The sequence below is a fragment of the Protopterus annectens genome, chromosome 5.part0 (genome assembly GCF_019279795.1).
Source record: "Protopterus annectens isolate FY-2018-M chromosome 5.part0, PAN1.0, whole genome shotgun sequence".
In the NCBI taxonomy this organism is placed as follows: domain Eukaryota; kingdom Metazoa; phylum Chordata; order Ceratodontiformes; family Protopteridae; genus Protopterus; species Protopterus annectens.
In genome coordinates this window covers 1,659,477,628-1,659,494,428 of record NC_056735.1, presented here as the reverse complement: position 1 = coordinate 1,659,494,428, position 16,801 = coordinate 1,659,477,628, and positions in this window count along the sequence as shown.

The following is a 16,801-nucleotide window of genomic DNA, read 5'->3' as shown; positions in this document are numbered from 1 at the left end:
CAATATGCGACGGAGTAAAGCTGGAGTTTTTTGAGACGGCCTGCGTAGGGCATCTGTTTGAGGTCAGTAATCCTCTTTGTGAGGTATTTGTGTATGGGATGAAAGCCATGTTGGGTAGGTATGAGTAGATTTTCTTGCAGGAGGTAGTGTAAGACTTGATTGTGTATACATTTTCCAGAATTTTGGAGAGTGGTGAGAGTATGGCTATGGGTCTAAAATTAGTTATATCTGTGGAGTTTCCTCTTTTGTATATTGGAAGGGTGTAACATTGCTTCCAGATGGAAGGGACTGTGGATTCTGTGATAGAGCGGTTTATTAGAATAGAAACTGAGAAAGCAAGAACATCAGCAGCAACCTGAAGGAATGCAGACGGAATGTTGTCTACAGATGCGGAGCAAGGTTTTAATTTAGATAGTAGAGTTTTAATATAGTTAGTGGAGACAAGTTTCAGGGAGAAGGTAGTGGTAGGGTTACTACTGATGGAAGAGTTTGAGCTATTAGGTCTATTATTGTTGGTGGGATGGTTTGTGTCTTGATTTAGTAATTTGGATATTGAGTCTATAAAGTAGTTGTTAAATATGGAGGCAGTTTCCTCATGTATTTTGTCAGGATGAGGGTTAGGGTAGGCTTGCGTACCTGGGTGTAGTACTTGATTTACAGAGGGCCAGAACTTTTTAGGGTTAGATTTAAAGGTAGAAGATGGGTTATTATAGAAGTTTTTCTTATCTTTATTTGTGTGACTTTTGGCAAGATTTCTAAGTTCTTTATATTTCTGGAGGTCTGGTTGATGTTTAGTTTTAGTCCAAATTTTCCATGCTCTGTCTTTATTTTTTAGTAGTGCACATGTGTTTACGGTCAGCCATGGGCATGGGGCTATGTTAGACTTTATGTGGACTGTTCTAAGGGGTGCCACAGAATTTAAAATATTAAGGAAAGTGGAGTTAAAAAGTGAACAGCTTCATCCAAAGGGAGTAGTTTTAAGGGATTCCAGTTCACTTTTGATAGTAAAGATTTGAAAGTTTTAGGATTTAAGTTTGTTAGTTGTTGGTGTTTGAAAAACCTTTGAGGTTTAGCTTGATGGGATGTGTATCTTAGTATTTTTGCTGGACAATGATCACTTAGGGAATTTGGTAGCATTTCAGGGTTATGGTATTTGGAAGGGTGAGAGACAAGAATCCAGTCAAGGAGAGATGAGGCTGTATGGGAGTTATTGAAATAAGTGGGATCAGAGATAAGTTGAGTAAAGCCGTAGACATTAAGGTAAGGTGTTGTGAGGAGTTTTGAGCAGAGAGAGATAGCCAGTTAATGTTGACATCCCCAAGAATGATAGTTTCATTTGGGATGTGTTGGGAGATATGAACGAGCATATTTTCCAGTAGGGGGATATTATCACCTGGTGAAATGTAAATTGCTAAAATGGTGATAGTGGAATGGCTATTAATATTTAGGTTTACAGATAACATTTCAGCTGGGGAGAAGGCTTAGGATGTAAAAGTAGAGTTAGAAATGATAAGGTGGTTAGAGTGTAGGATAGCAACACCTCCACCTTTCTTGTTTGGTCGATCTAGACGGTGTATGCTATAGCCAGAGGGCAAGATCTCTATATCTTGGTGTTGGGATTTCAATCAGGTTTCGGTCAGAACAAGGATATCAGAAGTATGGTGGGAGATCCAAGCATGTAGTTCACTTACTTTGTTCAGAATACTCCTAGTGTTTATTGAATAGAAGGAAAGATGTTTGTTTGGGATATTATTAACTTTGGGGTTAGGAGGGCTAGCAGGGGAGTGTGTTGGACCAGGGTTGGGATGAATGTCTTCAGCTAAGAGAATGCTTTTGTGGAGGTAGATGAGTTTGAGCATATTAGCAGTGGGGTGTAGTATTTAGTTTTGTGTTTGGTAGGGGTGAGTTGGGTGTTAGATAAATGTATTTATGGTAAGGGAGTATTTAATGAGAAGATGGATGGAAAAATGGCAAAGGTTTGGTGATTATTTATATGGCTACAGCAATTTGGATTTGTAGGGGAGATATGTTTGGGGTGTAAGTGGATGTTAAGTGATGTGAGTATAAGGAGGAGGAGTAGGAGAGGCAGTAATAGGATGGATGTAGTTAGAAATACATAGATTTTACTGTTCGAGGAATACATATTGTAGGGTGTTTTTAGTTACTAAAATGCACGGGAGTACAGTTTTTTGGTTTATTAGATAGCGGATAATAATGTATACCAGCTAGTACCAGTGGGGGGAGGGGTGAAGTTAGAATATTTTGTTGTAGCAGCAAGTGGGTTAAGGTATAGTCTATTATGGAGTGAAAGACAGGAGGGGGAGGGTTATTTTGTGGGAGGTGCAAAGTAGTTAGCTATAAAGGAAATGATATGGGGGTGGGAGATGAGCGAAGTGAGCCCGAGTGAAGTGAAGTGAGCCCCAGTGAAGCAAGGGCAAATGGAGTGGGTTGAGCCAAGCCCAGAGTCAAGCACAATTACTAAAAACTCTAACAGAATAAGGCTATGTACTGTTCATAGTAAGAATAAGAGGTTTTGTTATGTAGTAATATCAGGTAAGAAATAACTTAAAACAGGCTGGGTAAGAAATATCACAACACAGGCTAGAGTCCAGCATGTAATAGACATAAGTTTGTTGAAGCTAACAGGCAGTCTATTAACAAATGGGGGGGGGGGGGTTACTTGCTGCCAAGCTACTTTACAGCATACCAACTTGCTAGAGAGTACAGTAGATAACGCCTTAAATACGTATATTGTAAAATGTAAAAACTAAACCAACATACTTTGCAGATAAGGAGATACTGCAAGGTAAGAGAACAGAACTGTGTGATGAGTGAGTTTTGTTGCAACCATTTAATGCAGCATGCAGGACTGGAGATGAAAAAAACAAACTCGACTGATGGTTTGCAGATAAGGAGACACTGCAAGGTAAGAGAACAGAGCTGTGTGATGAGCGAGTTCCATTGCAACCGTTTAATGCAGCATACAGGACTGGAGATGAAAAAGACAAACTCGACTGATAGAGAGCAAGCTGAGGGAATGCAGTTAAGGAGTCAACAGCAAGGAAGAAAACAGTTTGAGAAGAAGGTTGAAGGCATCATCTTAGCCTAATATAGTGACACTGACCACAAGTGGTTTAAAACACTTAAACTGTAGATGACACCCACGCAATCCTCACTCAGGGAAAGTATTTTCAGTAATTAGCAGGCACAATTTTAATTTACTTTGGACAGGTGGTCCATATCTGTGAAGATATTTGGGATAAGAACTGAACTACAATCATGAAAGCAAAATGTGACATCACTGGCATGTGCAGTACATAATAAGGTTTTGAGACCTCTGTTATGTGTATGTTACAGACAGTACTATATAACAACTGCAGAATTAGAGTAGAATTTGAGGAGCAGAGTTCCAGCTACTTAAAAAATAAGTTGCCTCTTCTCTGCTAAAATGCTGAGCCCACCTGGGAATGATATGATGAATAATAGAAGCTTTTTTTGAGAAGTCAAAATGCATCATAATCCAATGAACTTAAAATTGTCCACTTAGGTGCAATTTCATATTAGTGTGTTTTCAAGAAGTGCCAGTTATTCATATCTTATCATTTTTTGCAACGACTAGCTATTCCCTCTCCAATAGCAGTAGTCCATTTGCGTTGAAATACTTGCTAGATTTATGGACATTTCACTTTCTTGATTCTTATCTTTAAACATTACAGATGGACGTTTCAACAGTCCTTAAGCTCCAGAGTAAGGGTAAGATTCCTATGTCATAATCTACTAACCTAATTCTCCCCAGCTCTTAAACTTTGAGAAATCTGATTGGAATTAAAAAGACAGAAGTATAAAGGGGACTTTCTAGTAGAAAACCTACATTACTGGGGACCAAAGCAACAATGTAATCATCACAATATCAAAGTGACCTACCTGTTGGCTAGTCCATTCATCTGTATTCCCATACCCTACAGCATCACAGTATGATTGCTGCTAAAATCCAAACATTCTGGCATTAATTTTGAGTGTCCCAGAAGGGAAAGAGGTGGTTTGTCCCATACAACTCACACAAATAAGTTGCAGAAGGTTACCACAGAAAGATATCCAAGTTCCATTAGCTGATACTTCAACATGTTACATGTGGCAGTGTCCATTCACCATTGGTTGGAGGTTCTCAGTGAGAAGAAGAAAGGAGATTTAATATTTGCCTTTTCACCTTTTGCTGTTCTCTGAATTTGGGTGATCTCAGCTGGGAATCTAGTATAGAGGGATAAAGCTACGACTCTGATGCAGGTGACCTCAGTTTGGTTAGTGGCTTGGGTGTCTGAGGCACTGCCAGGGGAGAATGAATATGGTCATCCTGGGAAGTGCGGAGGGAGAGACATGTGCACAGGGCACATAAGACAGATTTCTCTGGAAGAGAATGGGATAAGTGATATACAGTAAACTTTCAGTTAACCGGAATTCAAGGATCCAGCACTCTCAAACAATTAGTAAAAAATATTGAAGAAATACAGTACAATTTTCATGTGTTAGAATTTCTGCTTTCCTCCTGCAGAAACATACCTTAGATTTTTAGAGTTTTAGAGTTTTAAAAAGGAAGATAGGAATAAATTCCCTCTCTCCCCAACCTGAGAACAAGTCAAACCAAACAAAGAGTATAGGGTACAGTATTAGTCAGGCCTATTTTTAATAGTGACTCTCAAGCAACCAGAAACTACAGTTATCTGGCATCTACCAATCCCCATGGGGGCCAGTTAACTGAGAGTTTACAGTAACCCCTATTCCATTAAAGCATTATAACAAAATTAATAAAAACTTAGAAACAAAGATTTCACTTTACCTCGTAACTACAACAGAAACTATATATGACATAGCCCATTCAGAAACATCCATATGACCTCAATAAAGCCATTTAGACCAGAATAAAAACATCTACACTAAACTAAATTATTCTAACTGAAGCGCTTATCTAAATTAGAAGCCTAACACACAGTAACATAGCTCTCTCTGTTCTATTAAATCTTTATAACAAAATGAATACAAACTTACAAAAAAAAAAGATTACATCTCGCCTCCTAACTACAACAGAAAACCATATATGAGACAGCCCATTCATAAACATCTATATGACCTAAATAACCATATTCAACTGACAAACTACAAGTAAATGGAATATGTTGGGATCTGCTTGTTTAATAAATATAATATTTGTTACTGTAGGTTTAATGCACTTATTTCATGACTGATGGCTTTGCCACATGTCACAAAATTTATTTCCCGAACCTATTGTGCAAGGTGTCTAATTCAACTCACAGCAGATCCTAGCATAGTCCATATGAATGTGTAAATCTACTTATACTGTGGTATAGATCATTTATGCTACGTGCCAGAGCTCTAATTCTAACAATGTGGCTACTGACTTTGCTCCTATCCTGCCTTAACGAACAGTTTTGGTGATTTCATGCCATCCAGTGTTATACCACCAGGGCCATATTATAATCTATTTATGGCGCAGTACGTGGTCAGTGGTATACCACCAGGGCTGTATTATAATCTATGGTGCAGTACATGGCTAGTGATATACCACCAGTGCCATATTATAATCTATTTATGGTGCAGTACATGGCTAGTGATATACCACCAGGGCCATATTATAATCTATTTATGGTGCAGTATATGGCCAGTGGTATACCACCAGGACTGTATTATAATCTATTTATATTGCAGTACATGTAACAGACATTGGTTGAGCTGTGACAAGTAGGTGCATTTCTGTCATGTGATGTAACAGCAGCAGTACCTCTGCCATAAGGTATAATATGCCTTTGCAGCCTACTTGCCCATAACAGCCTTGGACATCTATCACAAGACTAGAGGAAAAAAGCTTTACTGCCCATGATGTCATCTTACCAAAATTTTATTTCCTCCATTTGGTTTTCTAAGTTCAGCTGTCTCCCACTGATGTTTGTTCTTTTCAATAGCTTGTTTTGTGATTCCATATATATATTTTTTTAATTTAATTTCACTAGCATATTTACTCTTAATAATATCAGCTGCAAGTTTGTTATAAATGCTGTGTGCCCACCTTGAGACAACTTTCCTTCTTTCAGTTATTAGTACATTTTGCTGACAACAATGTAAAGGTTTTACTTTTTAAAAATTAAGTTTTAATGATAATAATACAAATATTCAATTTATAGAACAAGCATTGATTCAGAATGACATAAATTTTGAGGAAAGAAACATTTACTCTGTTACAAGTATTCACAGCTATAAATGTAATTGCTGCTATGAAATGTGTTGTATGCTAGCAAGCTTTTATTGAAAGGTATAGCACAGTAGAATCAAAGACAAAATTGTCTTCCTCTACTTGTATTAACCTGACCTGATCTTTTTTTCTACGCTTGTTTATGTGTCATTGCCATGTAATTTGATGTCATAAACATATATTATGTTGTCTTTTGATTAACTAGCATAGTTAGCTTTCTCTTTAAATGAAAGTATTGCATATTTTGCAGGAAATGCAATTGAAATAAAGGATAATGGGTCTATATTAGTTAAATGAAAACGGAGTTAAGTGAAACCCGTTTGAGCGACACGCAATGAGCGAAAGCAAGAATGAACGCAGATCGCCGTAGGGAATTCTTCCATTTACTTGAATGGAGTGCGATCTCGGAGTTGGTATGTTTAAGTAGTGGGGGTATGGCGGGTGCAGTGGGGCTTGCCCCCCTGCATAAAACAGTTAGTGAAAGATTTCGTGTATTCCTTCTTTTATTTCTGTTCTTCGATATTTGCACTTTCGCTCACTGCATGTCGCTCAAACGGGTTTCGCGTAACCCAGTTTTCGTTTAAATAATATAGACTCAGGGTAACAGCCAAAGGTCTCTTGCACCAGCTCACTTTAAAATAATGGTGTTGTGTGTTACATTAAACATAATGTTTCTGGCTTTTTATTAGTATTCTAAGACCTTGCTTTATCTCTTTGCTTAAAACAGTAATACATTTGTTTATAATATGTTTGCAGTATCACTCTAGCTATTTTGAAATATTTTATAAGCAATGTGAATTGAGTTGTATAAAATGTGTGTACATACAAAATGTCTCTTTGGTTTGCCATTAGAAATTTATACTGATCTACTTGCAACCCCATTACATATTTTCTTGTGGCATAATAGTTACTTTACTGCCAAAAATTCTGATAGAAGAGCTGTTTGTATGCTCAAAACTAAGCATCTCCTCAAGATTTTGGCTAGGTGATCAGTAAAACGAAATGTAGTACCAGACCCAGATGTTCAAAATAGCCATGAGGCTCTCAGCTATTTAATCACGAACTTGTATTTTATGTCAACAAGTAAAACAAAAAAGAGATGGAGCAACCAACACGGCTAAAAACAACTGAAAATGTTTATTAAATAAATTAAGTAATAAAAAAAAATCAGTTTTTTTAGCCATGCTGGTTGTTCCTTCTCATTTTTGTTTCAATGTGCCTTTTGTTGGAAGACCTTTGGTTATGGTGAAATCTAATTTACTTTGGTTTTATGTCAACAAGACCATAAGCCAATTAGTTTAATTTTACACTCTTTGAGTATCCATAAAGCATGCACATATGAAGGGATAAATATCTGAACATCAGAAAAACAAATGTACCATATTGGTTTGTAGAGTTTATAAAGTGATGTGCAAATTGGATATATTACCAATGAAAGTAATTAAAAATATGATTTAAAATATTTAAAGTATTCTGATAACTGGCCAGGTGTTATACAGGAAATCAATCAAACATGCCAAATATTTTCTGGTGACCTGTTTCCTATGTGGCACAGGTGAAGACACTGTATGAGCTAGTATGCACAAACCAGTGTCATAAAGGGATTTATTTATTTATTATACCATGACCCCCCCAAAACGTGCACGCTGATTGGCCAGCGTGCCCGTTGTAAATCGAGTTATACTAATGGAAAAAGGTCCGGTCGCCCGGACTTTTTTCCATTAGTATAACTCGTTTTTTTAAAACACTGTCTTGCTATGTTAAATAGGTTTAACATAGCGAGACAGCTTTAAAATAAGCAACCGTTGCTTATTTTAAAGCTGTCTCGCTATGTTAAACCCCTTTTACATAGCGAGACAGTGTTTTAAAAGCAACGGAGAAAGCAAGATCTCCGTTGCTTTTATGTCTCGCTATGTTAAATGAGTTTAACATAGCGAGACAGTTTTAAAATAAGCAACGGAGATGTCCGTTGCTTATTTTAAAACTGTCTCGCTATGTTAAAACTCATTTAACATAGCGAGACACTAAAAAAAAGCAACGGAGATCTTGTTTTCACCGTTGCTTTTGCCCACAGCTCTGATGTACTGCGCAGGCGCGCAGTACATCAGAACTGCCGCGGATGCCAGACATCTGCGGAAGGGCAGTAAACAGGCATTATACTATGCCATTATTTAAGAAAAGTAATAGTTTCTTTTCTTAAACAATGTCATGGTATAATAGCAATAACCCACTTCTGGGTGTGGGTAATGCTAAATTTACCCACGGTTGGCTTTGTTTGGTCCTCGGGCCTCGGGACCAAACCACGCCAACCGTGGGTAAATTTAGCATTACCCACACCCAGGCGTGGGTTATTGCTATATTAATTTATTTCTATTTGCTTATTGGGGTAGTGCGCTGGTTAGAAGTGACCATTTATAGGCACGGCCCAGGTGAAAAATAAAAAAATTCACAATTGAAATTACAAGGCAGGTTGAAGACAAAGAAAAAACAGCAGAATTTCTGAAGTGATCACAAGTGCCAAAATACCTTATGTGATTCACAGCACAGTATAATCACAATACAACAAATGAATTGTGCTTGATTTTTTGTGTCTTTATAAAAATCAAATTATTGTTCAAGTTCTGTCTGCTTTGAAGACGTCTTCTTTTTCTTGATAAATGATATATGTATAATAAAATACAGTCAAAATTTTCAAAACATTTATCACAGAAAGAATTTAGACCAAGTAGCAGTAAATATTCAACAATAGAAGGAATCTAATTTATTTACAAAGGAGACCAACTGAGAATTATTAAAGGACCAATATGTAATAATACAATAATTCATGCACTAAATAAACTCTGGATCCTTTAACCACTGCATACTCTAGCAGCAGTTTGTTTGTGCTCACAGCCTAAATGCAGGTACAGCTTCTGTGAAAGAAATGGATTTATGGTCTAAGGACAAAAATTAAATCATATGTTATGTGAAGTTAGTTATAACTTTATTAGGGGGCATGATAAAGCAGTGCATTTGTGTGATGAGTTAATGCCTCTGTGAAGGGTGGATAAATTCTCACTTGTCTTTGTAGTGCCTTCTCCAAATTTCAGTCAATTATTCCCATTTTAAAGGTTTTCCTACAAGCTGTTGATAATCATTTTTCAGCTCACAGTTTTTTGAAAATTAAATATGAAAAACACAATTTTGTTTGAGGGGGACAGCCTCCCTGTACCCTCTGATGTGGGGGGCTGGCCCCCACAGATATATATTATACATAAATATACATATACATATATCAAATCCACAGTCTCACCACAGTAAAGAAAAGTGGAGAAGCCCCTAAAAGGCTGCTGACTCTCACAATACAGCACATCACGTTGAGACTCACCACAACATTAAATTTGTGCAATTAAACCAACCACCAATGATCACCTGTAATTATACACATTTCAAAAGTGTTCTACTTCATATCAGCTAAACTGATTATGATGTTACTGTTGATCAGTTTCAAACAGACAGACAGAAAATGATGTTTCAGTCCCCTGTTAACAATATAGTAGGACAATCAATATACTAAAAACATTTTGAAAAAATAGTGTAAATATTCCTTATGAGTGGTAAATGGGTATTCAGAGAACTAGTAAAAATAGTTGCAATACAGTTTTTTTATAAGAACTAATAATATAGTGCCTATATCCTCCAATATTATTGACTTTGTGAATGAAACTATTAACTATGATTATTACAGCTACCCACAGCTTTCCTGCCATAATTTTACTGTAAAGATGAAATTCAGTATTTGCTTTTAATAGAATCCACCTATTTGCCTTCTGCACACATTTCCTGAACACATAAATAACTTATCTGTTATTCTCAGATAGTCTTAAAATTTATTTTTATTTAAGACTAAATTGCTTACCATTGACAAGAAGTACATAAAGTTTTCATATATACATAACAATTGGTGATACTAAGAAACACCATAAGATTTATTTTTGTTCATTTTTTTATTAGGTTCATAGGTATATACAAAGCTAATGACCACGGGGGCCTTTATAAATCTAGTCATGCAACCCAACCCAGTTGTGTCCCTTTGTATCATGGGCGTTTATTAGGAGGTGGGGTATGTTAAGACGTTTCCACAGGTTATGTGGGGGCTATGTTAGTTTGGGCATTACTGACTGCCTCTGTCAGAGATATGAGGTCCAGACCCAGGGTGAATTTCTGATTTCCCATTTGTTAACCAGGGTAGTAGACTTGTCCCCTGACTCTTTTCAGACGTGACCTAGGCTCAGAGAACAAATACTCTACATTCAGTAAAACAAGAGTATAATTATACAAATTCAGTGTATAGCAAATAGAAAATATAGCACATGCACAAAAACAATATAAACATGAACCAATAATAGATGTGCACATTATTATGTTATTATGCAATTAAGGGGATACAACACTCATGGGAAACAAGGACAATAAAGAAAGTTTATAAAGAGAAGAGCGGTATGTCTACTACAGTGACGGATAGTAATATCTTGTATGCAATATTTATAAATACTGACTGAGATAATTTGGTGGAATTGAAGTGTTTTCGTTCTAAATTTGTGAAAGACCAGTAATCTCAAGACTTGTTAACCATTATCGCTAAAGCAGTTACACATGGCTTCTTTCTGTAGGATCTTCTTTACAGCAGCCTTAAATTATGGTAAGGTTTGTAGAGTTTAACTTCAGTACAGAGTCTATTTCAGGTGGCAGGTCCAAGTCTGGAAGAAACTCTTTCCCCTATAGTGGTTTTGAAATGTGGACAGGTAAGGGTAAGGTTGTTGTACTAGCTGGTCCTCAGGTGTTCTATAGGTGCTCCCTGAACTGTCCAAGAAGGAGAAAGAACATAGCCAAATTCATGAATGCCAACACTATCCCCCGGATTCTGCAAGCCTTGCATGGCATGCAGGATTAGTACAGGAGCTTTAGCAGGCAATATGTCTGCCGTGCAATCCAGGAATAGCCTGCAGGGGTGTGCACGAGCACTCCTGCATTAGTCCTGCACGGACTAAGCCCCTGTATGCAAATCACCCCATTTGCAGGAGAAATCCATGCAAATGAGGTGAATTTGCAATCCAGGAAGCTTGAAACTGGCCGTGCAGGACTAGTGTAATCTGCAGAAATGTACTCGGTTAGTAACCGAGTACATTTCTGCAAAATCCAAAACGAAACCAATGACAACTCCAAATAAAGGCTGCATATCAGTCAGGAAGTATGCCAATGGCCAAGTATAAGGCCACTGGCATTGCAAACAGCTTAAAAAAAAAAAAATCAACTTTCATTTTTTTTAGCCAATCTCGGCTGTTTAAGCATAGGGCAGTGGCACGCAAACGGGATCTGGGGGGGGGGGGTAAGAAAATAAGCCTAAAATAAGCATTCTAACAAAAATCACTATTCTGCTATGAAAGTCAATGGCAGGCAAAAGACAACATGGCCTGTGAGTAGTGGTTGCTAAGGGGGAGGCTCAGTGTCAGACATGTAACTATGCATTAGCAGGCAATCCAATGCAAATGAGGGGAATGATAGTGAATCCAAGTTTTCCCCAGCATGCTAGTCAGGTACCGACAGTGTAAGATTAGGAATAGCTTGGTGCAAGCCTAAGGAGTTAACTGACATCATAGGTGTGTGTGTCAGGCATACTGTAAGCGGATTGGAGCTCTGTGGCTCAGGTTTGCTCCACGCTAAGCACAGCTAAGCAAGGGGGTGTGTCTGAATCTGCCTAGCACTCTTTACATTGCCTAAGAGGGTGTGCGTGTCGTGCACTGGGGTTTAAAGGAAAAAAAAAAGTTAAACCAGGAAATAGCAGCACTATGCACATTTGAGCACTTGGTTGGTGCAGTGCGGCCCGGGCTTAAACAGGAAGGCAATGGGAAGGGAAAACAGCAGTAGGAAGTTAATCAAGGAGAACTAGCAAAGCTGTCAGGTGAAATTTATCAGAATCAGCCAATTACACAGGCAGCAGACCAGCCCAGCCTAGAACACTCCTATAAACTATGCAAACACCTTCCCCTCTGATTTTTCCCATACTCTAAACCACCGGTGTATACAAGCGGGGACCTTTTAACAAACAAAACTACAAAACGATAGGGGCTGCAGCAGGCAACATAGAACAACATGTGCAAGAGGCTGAGGGTGGTGAGGATGCAATTGCTGCTGATCAACCCACAGTGAGGAGATGGAGAAGAGTGTACAGACCCAGGGTGACCTACCAGGTGCTACATGAGCTGGAGATAATGGAGAGCTATAGGTTGGACATGGACCTCCTACAGCAAATTGCTGAGCTGTGCTGGCCATGCCTGACACACCGAACTGACCAATGGGAACCCATCCCAGTGGATACCAAGGTATGTGTAGGCCTAGGAATACTAACCACAGGTACCTTCCAAAGCTCAACTGGGGATATCATGAGGATCTCACAGGCATCAGCATTCAAAGTATTCCACCAGTTCCTGGATGCCATGTCAGCACATGCCAGAAAGCAAGTATATTTCCTCAACACCCATGAGGTGTTGGCCAGCAATATGCGTCTCTTCCACCAAATAGCAGAATACACTGAGGTAGTGGGTGCTATAGACTGCACGCGCATATGCATCAAAGCACCACCTAGTCATCGGGGTAGGGCCTACATCAGCCGCAGGGGCCTCCCCTCCATCAACTGCCAGGTCATGTGCAATGGCCAGGGCATTTTAATGAATGTGTGTGCTGACTGCCCAGGAAGCTATCACTATTCCCACATTTGGCATCTGACGCAGCTGTACCAGAGATTTGCCAATGGGGACATCTCTTATGGTCACCTAGTGGGGGATTCTGGTTACACACTGGAGCCATGGCTGATTACACCTATCAGAAATGCACACACACCTGAACAAGAATGTCATAATGAGGCACATGCACAGACCAGACTTATAATAGAGCATGTGTTTGGGATACTTAAGTCATGGTTCCGGTGTCTAGACACATCCGGTGGAGCCTTGCCTACTCTCCAGCTACATGTACTCAGATTGTTATGGTATATGCCATGCTACACAATATGATCCTGTGGAAACACCTGCAGCAGGAACAGCACGGGGCAGGACCACACAGCCCCCCACCAATGCTAAGGCCTGCTAAGGCACAGAGTGACTTGGAGGAGGAACAACCTGAGCCTGTCCCAGTAGGCAGATGGAAGCGTTCCCAGTATGCCCTGGCCTTGGCAAAGAGGCAATGCATAGCACATACACTGACACAGTAGGGACCCAGGGAATGACACCTCTCTCTGACTCACACATACAGTAAAAGGGATGCCAAACATGACACTACCTGTGCTCAACCATGTATAGGGAGTGTACTATGTGCATCTGACATAGGCAGCCCTCCAGTACCATCCTCAATCCTGGCACACCCACAAGGTAAGTCAATCAACCTACCAATTGCCAAATGGAGTAGAATGTGTCATTACCTGTATCTATGGTATGGATGTGAGCATGCAAGGGAATTAGGTGGCTGAATGTTATGGCAGCAGATAGTAGACACCCATAGTGGCACCATGACATCTGTAAGACATACTGGAGTCACCATAGTGGCCAGTACTACAGAGGGTGACAAAACCCACTGCAGGAAATGTGCTGGGTGGCATGTATGTCCATATGACTCACACATGCCAGTCAGGGAGGTTCACATACCCAACAACAGTCTCAGCCAGCAGGACAGGTCTAGACAAACCCAAACAGAGCCTGTGCTGTGGCCTCTGAATGATGCCTATGGGTAACCTCCCCTCCAGGCCTACACAGACAGACTACAGCAGGTCAGGCAGTGGGATGTTAGTTCTGAAGGGTAGGAAGTCAGACACTAATATGTAGGGCAACCAAAGCTAAGACCTGTAGTACGCTGATATGCCTCTTGTCAGTAGGATTGGTTAGAATACAGAATGAAATGGAATACCTGACATACCAGTACAGCCATAGCAAATGTGTGCAAGTGCCAGGTGTGCCCCCCCATCCTATCTAGACATGTAGAAACAGTAAGGTGTGTGCTCCAAATCATGTGTAGAAATATAGATACAGTCAGGTGTGCCCCCCCAATCCTGTGTAGAAATGTAAAAACAGTCAAGTGTGTTCCCCCACAACCCTATGTAGAAATGTAATAACAGTCACATGTGCCCCCCACTCCCATGTATACATGTAGAAACAGTCCGGTGTGCCCCCCCCCCAAATCCTGTTTAGAAATGTAGTAACATTCAGGTGTGCCTCCCCAATCCTGTGTAGAAATGTAAAAACAGTCAGGTGTGTCCCCCCACAACCCTATGTAGAAATGTAGTAACAGTCAGGTGTGCCCCCCCCCACTCTCATGTAAACATGTAGAAACAGTCAGGTGTGTCCTCCCAATCCTGTGTAAAAATGCAGTAACAGTCAAGTGTGGCCCCCAATATTGTGTAGAAATGTAAAAACAGTCAGGTGTCCCCCCCACAACCCTATGTAGAAATGTAGTAACAGTCAGGTGTGCCCCCCCACTCCCGTGAAGACATGTAGAAATAGTCAGGTGTGCCCCTAACCCCAATCCAGCATAGAAATGTAGTAACAGTCAGGTGAGCCCCCATGCCTGTGTAAACATGTGGAAACACACAGGTCTGGTCCTTCCCCCAATCCAGTGTAAAAATGTAGTGACACTCAAGTGTGCCCCCCCCAATCCTGTGTCGAAATGTAGTAACATGTATGAGTAGGTATAATACGAGTGGAGCACAGATGTCCAGAGGTGGCCAAGGTAGCTGGATAGGTTGTAGCATTTGCACAATATGCAGGTCTGTGTGTGTTAGGATGGTGTGTGTTACATAATGTGTGAGAGTGGTCAGTATGTATTCATGTTGAGGTAAGACCTGTTGGCCATTGCCCACTACTGCTGATAACAGGAACAAGTCCTCACGACTGCAGTGCCAAAGACAATCCCCCCAATATAACATGCTAGCAGTAAGCCATTCTAAATGTATGGTGGTAATATGTGTCTCCATCTGAAAGACTAACATGGCATGGCTGTTGGGCTACATATACAAGCAGTACACAGGGGAAAGTACCCCAGACATACAGTATATGTTGTGTCACCGTGAAATCGAGACACCCTTGGATTTGTACATATAGGTATGCATCACAGCAATTGGACCTGTAGTAGGGGATACTGGTGATGTCTGCCTGAACACCTGCAGATTACAAAGGAGGTAGGACTGATGTATTGGGAATCAGCTGATGTACCTGCACATGCCAGCATAACTGTAATGTCCCATGCATATCTGTGAATCAGATGCAAGTAGTGTCCATAACACACATGCACCCATCCATGCAAACACCACCCACAGGCACATCTCTGGCAATATCCCTGCTGTGGGGAATGGGTACAGTGAGACCCCACCTGTATATGGCAATAGGGGAAGACTGCAGCATTTGTCCTATGCAGGTGTGTTCCTAGCTGTAGGTAGCACCCTGCCAGCATCCACACCACCTGATCAAGACTGATAGAAGGTATCGGCATGAATAACTATCACACCAATCCTGTCACCCCAGGGGAATATACTGTATGGTGGTCTGGGACTGTAGGACTGACAGAATGCAATGGGCTGCCACATCTGGCCTGTACCAACACCAAATGCCCCACTGCTACCTGCCAAAGGTCCATGTCTCACATGTACTGCCAATGCATGTTATGCCATGGACACCCAAATAACAACAGAAAAAACAAACCAGTGTCCAGAGTGGTAAGACCACCAAGAAGAAACAAACCACTCTGTGTTGCAACCTCAAAAAATGTAAGTCCAACGGGCATGGAATGATGTAGACAGGTAGTAAAACACAGGTTTATTGCTGTAACGAACACCAAGCATAAAATCCAATACAGGTAAAAGGCAGAGCGTGTAAATCCACCACTTCCAATAAAAACACAGAATTGCATCCAACACAGTCAAGCGCTTTTGTCCTGCTCTAGGACTTCTTCGGAACTGTGTAAACTTAAAAAACACCCACTTTTATACTAAACAATTAACCAATGACATCACAAAACCCGATTAACCCTATAAGTACTTAATAAGGATTGAGGAATTCTATTAGAATAAAAGTAAAAATAAATAAGAAAGAAAAAAATAAATGCGTTACATATATAATTTTTACATAAGCACATTTATTATTTACTATTAGAAAGTATCCTACCAAATCACAACACACTAGCCCTGTACTTAAATTCATGTTTAATTGATACATTGTCATTAATGCCCGGAATCACCGTGGCATTAAGCCTCAATTGCCATCTAACTTCTGCTCACCCCAAATTGTTTTTCCAATCCCCCCTTCTCAGGTTGTTATCAGTATCCTCCAAAATACCAAACAGAAAAAAAGTGACTGGGATAATTATTAATATGCCTATATATGGCATTATTTTCATTATGTTTTTTTTTCACAGCGTAAAGATGTTCATAAATCCAACTTCTGAAAAAGTTCTTTCCATCTTGCCCACATAAAAGTGTGGATATTCTTGACAAATAGCTATATAAACAAGACCCTT